Source organism: Grus americana, chromosome 3 (assembly GCF_028858705.1).
Source record: "Grus americana isolate bGruAme1 chromosome 3, bGruAme1.mat, whole genome shotgun sequence".
Classification (NCBI taxonomy): Eukaryota; Metazoa; Chordata; class Aves; order Gruiformes; family Gruidae; genus Grus; species Grus americana.
Genome location: NC_072854.1, coordinates 75,201,856 through 75,212,560, shown reverse-complemented (window position 1 = coordinate 75,212,560; position 10,705 = coordinate 75,201,856). Strand labels below are relative to the sequence as shown.

At 38.3% G+C, this 10,705-nt stretch overlaps 1 protein-coding gene across 1 annotated transcript in view; it reads left to right on the top strand.

The window, feature by feature from the left end:
* Window positions 1-5,346: 5,346 nt before the first annotated feature.
* PRKN (parkin RBR E3 ubiquitin protein ligase) overlaps window positions 5,347-10,705 on the top strand; it is a 128,096-nt gene continuing 122,737 nt past the window's right edge. The window contains exon 1 of the mRNA XM_054822699.1: window positions 5,347-5,404. The gene's annotated coding sequence lies outside the window, so the exon portion shown is untranslated. The remainder of the gene's footprint in view (window positions 5,405-10,705) is intronic.

Below are 10,705 nucleotides of genomic sequence, written 5' to 3'. Positions count from 1 at the left end.
TTCAGATCCTCAAATTTAAGCATGTGCAGAAAAGATTGGGATTGCAGCTGTTGGGTGAAATTGAGCTCATCTAAGTTACTTGTATAAATCTTACCTAGTTGCCTTAGACTCCTCAGTTAATGGAAATAAGTGGATACCTCTTTTGGGCCTGTCTCAGACGATGGGAATTGCCCTGTGAAGGTGTGTATTTCCTTCTATTGACTAAAAAGGAAACGTGCAATGAATGTATTACACTCATATAGCCAATATTTAGATGCTTAAATTCAGTGAACTGAATCTCACCCAACTTTCCCCATCTTTGGGGAAAGATGAATTTTAAAATGCAAGGCAGGAAATAATGCTACAAACATATGGTAAGAGATGTAGCACACAATCCTACGGTAGAGATACACAGTCCTACAGTAGAGATATATATGCTTGTAACTACAGCCAATGAAGACGTTGTAGGATTTTCTGTGATTCTCTGAGGCTAAAATTCAGCCAGGGCCTGTCCCACCCCCAGGCAGGATCAGGCAGCCAGGGGCAGCAGGGCAGCCCCAGCCCCGGGCATCAGGCACCTCCGTGGGGATGGGGATGGGGATGGGCCAAGGCTGGGCTGGGACATGGGCCCACGGCTGGGCCCAGCTGGGCAGGGCCCATGGCCAGGCAGGGCTGTGGGAGCTGGAGAGCGGCCCTGCTGCAGCACTGCTGGGGCAGGGGCTGGTGGCCCAGGGAGTGTGAGGTGGGGTCACGGGCTGTGGGGAGCCCTGGGGGGACGGGCAGGGACAGTCTGGGCTATCAGGGCCCTGGCGCTTGCATTGGCTCTCAGTCGGCTGTATTTGTAACAGCAGTCATTTTGTGCTTTTGTTTTGCCAGTTTATGCAATATTAAAGGGTTGATTTAATTTTTTCTTTGCCTTCTCACTGGAGAACATAAGTCATGCAAAGTGATAATTTTAAGTAAAAACAAAAACAGAAGCTAAATCTGTCTGAGAAAAATTATGTGAAGACTTGGGTAATTAAATTGGTAGTAGTTAGAATCATAGTTTAATTATAAGTGTAGCTGTAAGTGTGTGTTCAGACCAGTTGAAATCGGGGGATTTATGATGTTAGGAGACATTAAACTGTCCTTCCTAAATTTAGCTTCTTTATTCTTCTTTTGGAGATACATATACTTATATGAACAGATCAAAAATATCTTTATATCTTTATGAAGAGAATACTGCAATGTAAATTGTAACTTTACAGTTGCAAATTTCTGCAATTTTGAATGTACCTTTCATTCGGAAGTGCAGCATTTGGAGTTAAATAATAAAGCAATATGAGAATCAAGCAACAACCAAATTATTCAAACAAGTAATCTGGGGTATGATGGAATATTCAGAAGCAAATAATATGTTTGAATTTAATTTAAGTAATAAATGCTTAAATAGAAGCAAAGAAATTACTTGTGGTGAGTTTATAAAGCTGCTGGTGTTTTGAAATGGGTATCATCCCTTCATAACTTAGTTTCCTGCTTAATCCTAAGACATCACATTAGTTTTATGGGTCTTATTGCTTTGAGGTCAATGGAGCTATGTCAGAGGGAAAAGTGCTATAAAAATACTAAAAATTTGCGTCAATTTTATATTTCTTACATCTTGCTCTGCCTTCACAGTTAGCAAAAACCTGTAACAGTCATTGTAGCCGAGAACATATGAAACACATAGGTTTGAATGTGAGTTGAAAGAGGGAACTAATAAACAATTTAGCTGCCATTTTATCAGTCTGCAGATGTCCTCAATCCTGAGTTTTGGCTTCTGATTAAAGGCAATTGTCCATGCTTTTGCATCATTTCCTTTTAAGATTCTTATGTGTAATTGTTATTGATTTATTTAATATTCCTGTGGTTCACTTAATGTCTATGGAAATTTCATGTATGCCTGTACTTTTTCAAGAAATAATTGGGAAGTGGGAAATGGAAAGTTTCAGTAATTGTTGAGACCATTGATTATAAGGGTTTCTGTACTACAGAGGGCATAAAAACTAATCCTTAAAGCATTCTAGACAAAATAGCTAGAAATCTCTAAATTGCAGATTATTTATTTCATGTGGCACGTGCTAGTTGTATATCAGAGACTTAGAAAATTTTTCTTTTAACCTTTCATGTGCACGCTTTGCCAGTGAACCCATTGGGTGCTGTACTTAATTTTCAAGTCGCTGTGTGTGTTTGTTGATGGAGATATGGGCAGTTTTCTGGGTGGGATGACAAATAGTTCTTAATACTTTTCAGCAGAACAGGTATTCTTTAATCTCTTTTCATTTATTTATGGAATGGTTATTTGTCTATAGCCTTTGTTTCTAGTCACAGTGCAGGAATTTAACATCATCCAAGACTTTTTCAAAACTCCCAGATATTTGTTAAAAATGAGTCACAGCATTGGAACATGTTTTACAAAGGTCTTCTTAGAGAAGAAATTAAAGTAAAAATGGGAAATATCAGAAATACATCCAGAAATATCAAAAAAAAAAAAAGGAAGATGTTTCAATCTTACTTCTTTTTTTGTTTTCCATATTTCTTCTTTATTTCCATTTTTTCCTCAAATTATTGTTTGACAACAGTAATTTCCATTGTTTCTTCAAGTTGTTGCTTCTGCAATGTGAAGATCTGACGGGACTTCTTAAAGACAGCAGACTGTTAATGTGTGTCATTATAATTCAATATTGTATAACTCATTGTTGCTGGAAAGCATCATGCCAACAGTGGCATGGTTTTTAAGCTCTCTCTCCTCCTTCTTTGCCAGTAACTTCAGGATCTCTTGTACTATCAGCTTTCAAGATCCAGTGAAATCTGCGCTATGAAAAGATTGAAAACTAGATTGGGCAAGTCTCTGAAAAATAGACTATACAAAATATTGTATTGGGAAGAAGATGTAGCAGCTGACAACTAGTAACACTTGAAATAAACATGTACACGTTTATATGTCTATATATATATCTTCATACTTTTACACATTTTTTTACAAACAAAGATTCTTGGTTCCAAACTGTTTATAGCCTCTAACATGGTGGAAAGAGAGGATGCATGTAAGCAGTTCATATAAGGGAGATCATATAAATTATGCATGAGGGCAGAATGGGATGGATTTCTGGGAGAAATAGGCATTCAGGAAATATGATTTCAAGGAGAATGGAAAGAGAAAAAGTTCTTGCTAGGCAAGAAAAAGGAATCTTTCCCATCTTACGGGATTTAGTGAATAATAAAATGGAAAGGATAAGACAGAAGAAAGAAATGATTGGTTGAAGAAGAAATGGTAAAGACTGCAAAAAGCAGAGACAAGCAGAAAGCAGTTTAGTTGGTGTTACAAAGCTAACATCTGTCAAAGATTAACATACGGTATTACATGAAATCATAATTATCCTCTACACTTAGAAATTCCTATAGAAGTGTACAATCAATGCAGATATTTTCAGGGAAAATTACATGCGGAAAAAAAATAATAATTATATAAAAGCTTGAGGGTAAAAGAGAAGAACCATGTTTTATGCAGTGATTTCTTATCTGAAACACAGAGAAGTCAACAGTTCTGGACAACAAGTCAGGCATCAGGTCAAGATGTTAGTGAGACAGAGTTGATTCATTCAGGGTTTGAATGAGCTGGAAGATGGAGATGTAAATGCCAGTGAAAATGGACAGAAAAATGCTGCATAGCAGTGATTCTGTGGCAGAATATTAAGGACAACCTTAACTGCACTGAGAACAAGAAACAGAATAAACAGTAAGAGCCTAAACATGGGGGAAATGAGGAGACAGAATGAAAAGTGATACAGGAGTTGTGGTCCTAGAAGTTGAGGAGAATAAAAATGCATTAAGAAAGAATCACTCAGAGCTAAAACTCACACATTCAAATATGGGAATATTTTTGTGTGCGAGAGGAAGAGGTGGGTGGAAAGAAGCCTGTAAGAATATCATAGGTCTTATTAAATGGGAAGAAATAGTAATATTTAATAAGAGACAAGCCATTAAGCATATTCTTACCATATGCTTAAACCTTGGCTACCTTAAAAGGGTTCGCTGATGAAGTTGTGTTGATGGTGCATTCTCCACCTGTACCTCCTTTGAATGAAGATGAAGCATTTACCAGCAAGAAGCTGATTTGAATATCATTTAAATTAGTTCCCTAAGTAGAAAAAGTTATACCAGTAGAAGACTTGTACTAGTATAACTGTGTCTTTAGTAGGGGTTTTGCCTTTTTTAGTTATGTTGCTTGCGAGTGTAAAGGTTTTTGCTTTTGTATCCCTAAGACGGCTATGCCAACAGAAGTTGCAAGTGTAGGCCATGCCTCGTTGGCTTTGAGTGAAGCCACAGTGCTGATGGAGATTTCCTGACAACTGTTTCCAAATTCATTTGCATCCTTTTAATGGCAATCATTAAGAATGCGAGGTAACTATTTGTAGTTGCATCAGCAGAAAAGCAGGTTGATAAAAATCGTAGTTCCTCCCATATTCTGGGGAGAGCTATGCTCTTAATTCCTTTAAAGGAATTCTCTCTATTCACAAGCAGATGCTTCAATTTATGGTAAAAAGAATACAGCCCAGATTACTTTCACAGTCTGCACTTTCATCCCTTGCCAGAAACTAGTCTAGTAGTGTACAAAAGTGAGTAGCAGCCTTGGATTTCATCACCAGGAAGGTAATCACAGTCTAGTCAGTAAAGTGCATGGCATCTAGCAAGACATATTCTCTCTTACTGGCTGGTACAGATGTGAAAGTCTGTGGTGACTGTATGTTAATCTGATTGCAAAGTTCTGGCAAATCGCTCTCCTGCCTGCATAGTTGGTTTGTGTATTACACCTGTGGGTGACAACTACGTATTTGTGAAACGACTTATATTTGTGACAGCCAAAATTAAAGTGATCTGTGAGGCCTATGAAGTCCTTCAGGGAATCAGAGAAAGCCTGTATTACACTTAGAAATGAGTCCAAACCTGGTGTGTGAATCAGAATTCAGCTTTGGGCAGCTCCAAGGTTTTGATGTGATATCCTCTTTTAACAGGCTTTTTGGCTTACCCTAAGGGGCTGGCGCTATCTGGCAGACAGTGCTGCCCTTTTCATCTTGCTTTTGTTTGTAGTCCTTTGGGGAAAGGGCTAAAATATTCGGAGTATAACCTTTCTAAGCATTCTTGGTAGAATGCTCAGAAATGTGGAAGGATTATTTGATAGATGGTTTTCAGCGTTCTGGTGCCTGCCGAACCATGGCTAATCTTTCTAATCTTCTTTATCTAAGGTAATCTGTATATTCTATCCTCTCTGCATCTATGTATCTTATGCTGAAAATGCCCTAACAGGAAGCTCTCAAATGCCTATTTTTGTTTCTTGCCAACAGCTGGCTGTCCAGACTCCTTGATTAAAGAGCTTCATCACTTCAGGATTCTGGGAGAAGAACAGGTGAGTTAGCATCTCAAAGGCAGCGTCTTAATGTCATGAAAGATAGACGCTAATGAGACAGTTTTGTCTTTCTCCAGGGAGGCAGAGTGTATCTCATGACCCCCAATGACCTGAAATGTGGGGGGAAAAACCACACAGGAGATATAAGTGAGATTTTTTTTCATTCCATCCATCAGCCTTGACAGGTTATTAATTGGTACATCTGCTATCTGCCACAGCTTTTCGGTTTTCCACTGCAGCAGTAAACAGGCTCTCTAAAACAGCAGATAGACAAACAATCTGACTAAGAGATTGATACTTACAGCAACTCGTGATATTATCCATCTCTTTTTGTGGCCTTTTTTCTCTTTTAAAAGTGTGTTTCTCATTCATAATTATAGCTGTGCTTTGCACTCAGAAAACTTTCTGTAGAGAGGTCTTAGGAAAGCATAAGTGAATTACACTTTACAACACTCACAAGATGGTCATAGTTATTTTCTCAATAATGAAATTAACATACAGAGATATTGGGGGAAAAGGCCTTAAATTTTGAGAGACAAGTCAAATTTTCAAATGCTTAATGCTTCTGAAATTCAAGCTGTCTTTGTCTCTGAAGTGTCTCTCCTAATGTACTGGTTATAAAGCCTAACTGCCTGACATAGAGTTGCAGGTACTAGGCACCAATTGCCTGAAAGCTCAGCATTAGTGTGTTGTACATGAGAATATCTATGTCTTCTAATGAACCTGGCACCAAGGGACTTGCACAAGGTTAGATTGAGGGCCGTGATAGAGGTAGGGGCAACTCCTGAAATGTTAATTCAAAGTCTAGTTTCTTAGTTTTTAGATCAGATTATCTTGTCAAGAACACCCTGTTGCTTCTCCGTTCCCTGTCACTCTCCCTTTTTTTATTAGTTAGGGGTGCTGGTACATTTTCTAGACTTTCAGTTTTCTTCCACCAGCCCCCCACTTCAGTTGTTATAGAAAGTCAAAAGTCAAATTCCTCAAGGACTCAGCTTTTCCTCAGCAGGAAGGCAGCATGAAGGTGTCTGGGACAGTTTGTCTGACAGGAATGGAAAAAAGACAGAAAACAGTTCTGGGCTCCCCAGTTCAAGAAAGACAGGGAACTACTGGACACAGTCCAGCAGAGGGCTACAAAGATGATGTGGGGACTGGAGCATCTCTTGTATGAGGAAAGACTGAGCGAGCTGGGTCTGTTTAGTCTGGAGAAGAGAAGACTGAGAGGGGATCTCATCAATGCTTATAAATATCTAAAGGGCAAGTGTCAAGAGGATGGGGCCAGACTCTTTTCAGTGGTGCCCTGTGACAGGACAAGGGGCAACAGGCAGAAACTGGAACACAGGAAGTTCCACCTGAGCATGAGGAAAGACTTCTCTTTGAGGTTGACCGAGCACTGGAACAGGCTGCCCAGAGAGGTTGTGGAGTCTCCTTCTCTGGGGATATTCAAAACCCTCCTGGACGCCATCCTGTGCAACCTGCTCTAGGTGACCCTGCTTTAGCGGGGGGGGTGTTGGACTAGATGATCTCCAGACATCCCTTCCAACCCCTACCGTTCTGTGATTCTATGATTTTGTGAAAACAGACTAGGCCGAAGGAGATACTGGTAGCAGGAATCTGGTGAAACTGAGGACTTAGGAAGAGGAAATAAAAGAAATTATGACCAGGATTGATGGGGCCAAGACACTGGTTAGAGCCAGCTAACTAAAGGAGGGAAGAATGAGATGAAGCTTGAAGACACTGGAGAAATGGGGCTGGCTGGTGAATGAGAGTAGGAGTAGAAACCAGAATGGTAGGGATAAGGAGCTGGGACCAAGGCCAGGAAGGGAATGACCAAATATGCAAACTTGTTAAAGAGACTGGTAAATAAAGTAAGTTCTGTACTTAATGAGCTGCATGAGGAGGTGAAGCTAAACAGAGTAGGGGGAGTGGGACAAAAGAAGGGATTTGAAGGAAAAGTAGAGAACAGCTAAACCAAGAGACGGTGAATATGAGGGGGAGGGCTGAACCAGACAGACTTTGATAGCTCCACTGGCAGAACTCTGAGGGTGGAGTTGTAGACCTCAGCCTTGCTAATGACCACTGACAGAGCAATATGATTTAATTGATGGACTTTCTTTTTTTTTAATGTTTTCTTTTTAGAAAAGGAAGTGATAGACATAAAAATGAAGGCTATAAGAGCTAAGAGTGCAAATGAAGAACTCGGACATTAGGAAATACCAGATTTAAGCTTATTTATGTCATCTTAATACTTTTTTTCTTTTGTTCTGCTCACCTACCCTTACACCTTTGCACTAAGAGAGTATTAAATTACATGATCATATGCAAACTTCAGGAGTGGGATGATGTAAACCACGAGGAACCACAAAAGAAAAGATAAATAATTTCTGTCCAATAATAAGAGAAGTCTTGAAGAGAATAGAGGGGTTTGATAAGAAAAGCCTTGCTAATCAAATAAATAGGTTTTTTGCCAGATGCAATATTTTTTGTATTCTTTCAGTCTTTCATAATGAAATTACTCCTCTTTGTATTGAATACACCTAAAGAGATGAGAAATTTTTGTCATCGTGCATTAGGAGCATAAAACTATGCAGATGGAAAGTAGTTTTGCAGAATGGGTCTGACCTATAAACATTTGCCTTTCCCTGAAACTGGCTACACTAACAGGTTATTTGGATACAGTGGTTATCATTAAGGTCTTAACTAACGTCTTTGCAAGTAGTGAATGTTGCTATGAGGCTTGAATTATTCCATAAGCCCATACAAGTAAAAAGAATACTGCAATTATATTCTGTCCCTACAACAGCATTGTTATTGTGAGTCTACTGATGACCACAGTAGCTCTTGCTTGAAGTTAGCACACACTTTCACAGTCAGGGAGAAGTTGGTGCAAAACCAAGGTAAAAAAAATTAAAATACATCTAAATGAAGAAAGAAAGAAAGAAATTTCAGGTAAAGTCATTGTTCACATGGCTATCTAATTACTTCTTATATTTATTTAGTTATGTATTTGCTTTTTAAAAAGATTTAAAGTGTATCTTTTTTCTGTTATCATGCATAATAGAGAGTAAAAAAATCATTATTAATAATAACACTGTTTTATTCAGACTGCTTACAATTTCAGTATTATCAACCAACATATATTTTCTTCCACTCCAAGCAACAGTCAAAGAATAATAGGGGCATGTTACTGCTTCATGTCCAATCTTGATTTATTTTTAAAATGCTTATGTATTTAAGGCCAGATTATAAAAGCAGAATGGACTATTGTGATAATCTGTTCTGATCTCCTTTAGAATGGACATTACATGACTTTCTTGGATTAATTCTTGTTTAAACTGGAGTATATTGCCTAGAAAAACATCCATTCTTTGTTTACAAATCACTTGCAGACATTAGATCGTATTATACCTCTCAGTAGTGAAAGACAAGAAATTCCCAGCCTCTTTTCTTTCCACCACTGTACCAGCATCGATATGCTCCCTACATTGCATATCTCCAATTCCTCAGTGTCCAGATCCTTTACATTTCCAATTCCCTTTGTCCTGTCACAAGCCAATAGGTAATCATCATAATAAAAAATTACTTGAACCTATGAATGCAAGTCTGAAAAAGACACCATACCTCTGAAAGAGGACAAAAAAGTTACCTATACAGCAAAAGAGTCTGGTTGTCAGTCAGACTGTCAGCTAAATATGTTTCAGACAGAATGAAGAAACCTCAGTTTGAAGTGGACATTCCCAGTGGAACTTATGGTTTCCAGTTAAACCAGTGGCTGCCCAATAAGGAATTTAATTTCCCTTCTAGAAATTTCTATTTATTCATCTAAGAGGTGCCTTAGTGCTTTTGGACATGTATGGACACAGCTCAGATTCAGCTCATGATCCATCATACTGCTTCCCAGATAGAAATCCCATTCTGCAATTGTGGGCAATAGTCTGTTCCTAGAAAAATAACTTTACATATGACTGAAAACGAAGTTGTTTGCTTAAACCCAGTTTACCAACAGTTCAGATACCCCTGTAGCATGAACTTAACTGTCCACGTTACATGTTCATTACTTCCTCTTCTCAAATTGTTACAAGCTTTATCACCGACGTTCTATGTTCTTGGTTTTCTTACAAGTCACTGATAAAAATTTTAGGTGGCATAAGGCCAAGAATCAATACTTTCAGGACCTTTTTGGAAACACACCTGCTTAATAATGATTGCCCATTTACAATTATATTTTAGACATGCCAGATAGCTGAGTTTTCATCCTCTTAATATATGGCATGTTAATTTTGTATCACTCTTGATACTTAATCAAAATGCCAGGTGGCAGCAAGACAAATGCCTTAGAGAAGTCTGCTTCATCAACTCTCTTACCTTTATCAACCAAATTTCAGTCAAATTAAAATCAAGCAACTATTCCTAATACAAAATCCTGGTCTCTACCCTCTGTTCACTGAGTATTTGTTTCCTGTAAATACTTACCATATATAATTCTTGTTGATGTCATTAAGAGAGAAAATTTTTGAGGGGCTTGCAGGATTCAGCCACTCAAAAACTTGTATCTGCCTGTCTGTCTATCCAAATAAAATGTTTCTTTATCTAAATGTAAGCATTGAAGGATGCTGAGAAAAAAAATCTTTGTGTTTAACTTGAAGCATGAAGAGTTTCTGATTAATCTAATATTTCCTAAAAGGAATTCTGTAATAATAAAACAATTGTCAAATAGTCAAACTTCTTGGCAGTCTCCTGGACATGTAAAACTCCCATGTCTTCTATTCCCTCAGCAATGTACATTCTGGGAAACTCATTCTAGCTGGAAAGTCTATCTTTTAAGGTTTAGTTGGTGGCAACAAGATAGTTTTTAAAGATGGAATTGTTTTTAGACTTTATGGAAAGAAGTAATCATAATCTGTGTGTTGAAATAGAAGAGTGCAAACTTCCCTGGTACATGATATGCATTGTGGATGCCTAAATTACCACATAAAACGAGCTTCCAGAGTAATTGGCTTAATATGCAACACAAATACATTTAGCAACAGATTGCCACCCTACTTGATACTTGACCTTTTGACAAGGTGCCAGAGAGTCTGACCTAGAAAAGTCTCCAAAAGTAGCTTTGACTGGTTTGTTTTGGGCCTCCTTTTCACAGACTCTCCCAGTGCACAAAGGTCTGTACAAGTCAAAGAGAATCTCCTGGACATGCAGCCCCAGGAAGGGTAAAACCTGAAGATTTCTAACTGTCCTTTGCTCTGTTGAGCTTTTTCTTGCAATTTCATCTCACTGTTCATAATCCATCATTTTCCCCTAGCGTAA